Source organism: Rutidosis leptorrhynchoides, chromosome 2 (genome assembly GCF_046630445.1).
Source record: "Rutidosis leptorrhynchoides isolate AG116_Rl617_1_P2 chromosome 2, CSIRO_AGI_Rlap_v1, whole genome shotgun sequence".
In the NCBI taxonomy this organism is placed as follows: Eukaryota; Viridiplantae; Streptophyta; class Magnoliopsida; order Asterales; family Asteraceae; genus Rutidosis; species Rutidosis leptorrhynchoides.
In genome coordinates this window covers 385,598,200-385,602,258 of record NC_092334.1, presented here as the reverse complement: position 1 = coordinate 385,602,258, position 4,059 = coordinate 385,598,200, and positions in this window count along the sequence as shown.

Sequence of the window (4,059 nt, the reverse complement as noted above, 5' to 3'; positions counted from 1 at the left end):
CTATGATTACTAAACATAATAATAACATCTTCCCGAGTGAACTGGTATCATTCATAAGAGACAAAATGGACGAAGTGAGGAAAGAACTCAGGAAAGATCATCATAAGACACATTTTGGTGAAGGAAAATCAAAATCCGCAACAAAAAGAAGAGCACGACATCTTGAAAGATGTCATAAATGCGGAAAATGGTCACACGAAGGTAAATGTTCGAACAATCAAACATATTCAAATACCGAATTTGTTACTCTATTCAGAGAAGGACCGTTCATATGTTTAGAAGAAAAGTTATTGAAGGATCGAGGTTACGCTTATGTAGCTATGGAAAACCAAATCACACGACTCTCCTATCAGTCAGCTAAAGCAGGTCTCTGAGAATTCTTTCTCATAGGTAAATATGTACAGTTTTATTTTTATTTTATTGCTTTTAACCTTTTGATAATAAACGCCGAATCGTTCGCTATAATGTATTAATTTGATATTCAATAAAATTAGGTATGCGAAACCGAAATTATTGATATCATACAAAAATTTATTACATCACTGCGAAATTTACCGTTTATTCTTAAGGTATAAATGAAGCGACCCGTCCGAATCCATAAGGATGAATACGATAACATATGATTCCATTGCGAGGTATTTGACCTCTATATGATACATTTTACAAACATTGCATTCGTTTTTAAAAGACAATCTTTCATTACATCGAAAGTTGACGGCATGCATACCGTTTCATAATATATCCTACTATAATTGACTTAATAATAATCTTGATGAACTCAACGACTCGAATGCAACGTATTTTGAAATATGTCATGAATGACTCCAAGTAATATCTCTAAAATGAGCAAATGCACAGCGAAAGATTTCTTTCGTACCTGAGAATAAACATGCTTTCAAGTGTCAACCAAAAGGTTGGTGAGTCCATTAGTTTATCATAAATAATCATTTCATAATTTTAATAGACCACAAGATTTCATATTTCCATTTCTCATAAACATACGTCCCATGCATAGAGACAAAAATCATTCATATGGATTGAACACCTGGTAACCGACATTAACAAGATGCATATAGAATATCCCCATCATTCCGGGACACCTATCGGACATGATAAAATCGAAGTACTAAAGCATTCTAAATTCCAGAATGGGGCTTGTTGGGCTCGATAGATCTATCTTTAGGATTCGCGTCAATTAGGGGGTCTGTTCCCTAATTCTTAGGCTACCAAGCTAAAAAGGGCATATTCGGCTTCATATAATGTAGTTTCAATTACTTGTGTCTATTTTGTAAAACAATTATAAAAATAGCGCATGTATTCTCAGTCCCAAAAATATATATTGCAAAAGCATTTAAAAATGGAGCAAATGAAACTCACCATCCTGTATTTTGTAGTAAAAATACATATAACGACATTAAACAACTGAACAATGCAGGGTTGGCCTTGGATTCACGAACCTATATCATTCATATATATATTAACACATATTCGTAATCGAGTAAATATATATATATATATTATTATTAGTGATATAATTTTTATATTATTAACTTATATATATATTTTCATTAATTAATAAAATGTATTCATTTTTTATATAAAAGTATTAATATAGCTAAGGTATGTATGTTGAATATATTTATATATTTCATTTGTTTGTTGAAGCTAGTAATCGTAATAATAATAATATTTGTGGTAAAAAATGATAATATTGATAATACTTATTATTACTAAAAATAATACTATTAATAATCTTAGTGATAAATATAATAATATTAATAATACTAACTATAAAAATATTACTTTTACTGTTAATGATAGTTTTAATAATAAATCTTATGATAATGATAATATTAGTAGTTTTTAATGAAAAATTTAGTAATAAGTATTGTAATGTGTTTTTATATAAAGTTTTTATTTGTAATAATAACCATAATAATAATAATAGTGTTAATATTAGTAATAATAATGATATTCTGTTTTAATATTTATATTCATATTTAGAATTTGATAATTATAATTTTAACAACATCTTTAAAATTTTCATTTTCATCGATATCTAAGTTTTCATAATAATAACATTGATAATACTAATTAAATAATGTAATACTAATAATACTAATAATATTATTAATAATGATAATACTAGTGATTTACGAATGATAATACTAGTAACGATAATGATAATAATAATATTACTTATTAATGATACTAATATTCATAATATCAATGTTAGTTGTATCAATAATTATATAGCAATAATCTTAATCATAATAATACCACTTTCTAATAATAATAGTAATGATTATTAGGATAATTAGTAATACTTAATTTTACTAATACTTAACAATAACAATAATAATAATAATCATAATAATAACAATAATAATAATAATAATAATAATAATAATAATAATAATAATAATAATAATAATAATAATAATAATAATAATAATAATAATAAAAATAAAAATGATAGTAAACTACCTTATAATCGAGTTCTAAAAAATTTTTTAACCATTGCAGGGCTCGAACCCGAGACCTCTCGCTCACCCGCACCAACACCCAACCATTACACTGGCTCGATTTTCCTGACTTAATTCTCTATCAGTTTAAATTTAACCCAATACTTACTGACTTCATCTTCTTCCTTCTTTTCAAAATTGAAATCGATTCAATCGATTGTAATCCAAACACAAATCATAACAGCTACAATATATTGTGGATTTTACACAGAAACGTCACTCAAAGAGTGATTAAATTAATTTAAAAGAGGAGGATAAGGTCGAGCTGTAACAGAAAGAACCCACGATGAACAACTCATCATTTGATTTTAAATTTGAGGATGTTTTAGACCATGACTCCAACATGAAAAAGATGTTAGATTATCATTAGAAACTTTATGAATCAACAATTTTTCCAGAAGTAACAATTACAACTTCAATTCAATCATAGAATATTTGTTGACTTTTTAGAAATTAAAGTTTGACTCAAGAATTGGAACTCGATAAGAAAATTTAGACTTTGAAACTTTCCAGTTAATTTGAATACAAGATTTCTAACATCTTGGCTTTAATACATTTTGAAATTTGATTAGGATTCGAGTGTTGACAAAATTAAATGAAGAACAGAGCATAAGCTGTGTTCTTCAGCTCTTTCTATTTCAATTCGATTCATTGAGATATATTAAGAGTGTTTGTAATTTATAACTGATAATGTGAAGTCATTTTTTAACCTTTACAACTGGATTCTACTACGTTTTATAAAAGTCTTCCTTGACAGCTTGAATAATTCAGAAAAAAAAAAAAATAAAATAAAAAAATGAGTCGTGACCTCTAACTGAATTTGGATATATCTGGATTCAGATTCGTTTTTGTATCAGATTTAGGGACAAAAACAAAATAGATTATAGTAGGATGGATACGTGAAACAGAATTACATTATAATTCGCGTGATTTTATATAAATAACAATATTAATTAATAATTATAATTATATTAATAATTTAAATAGAATTAATACTGATTTTCTATATTTCTATGTATATAACCGTGTATGTATATATATATTATATATATCTGTATATATCTATCTCTATATATGTATATCTATTATATTTATAAATTTATTTTTATAGATTATAATTAATATTATTAATAACTATAAATATAACTATACTAATAGTACTCTTACTATTATACATAATAATAATACAAATTTATAATGATATAATAGTAATAATAATATTACAAATGATAATGATGATAATTATCATAATTGTATAGCAATAATATTGTTATTAACAATTATACTAATTATATTAATATTATTAATAATAACAATAATATTAATAATAACAATAATATATCAAATCAAATGTATTAAATTTCATAAATAATATTAATAGTACAGATATTATTATTAATAGTAATAATAATATAACAACTATAATTAACTTGTAATTATATTTAGTATATAAATTCTACAATTTATTACATATGTAATGTTTACTAATTATAAGATATACATTTAAATATTTACATACTATATATATATATAT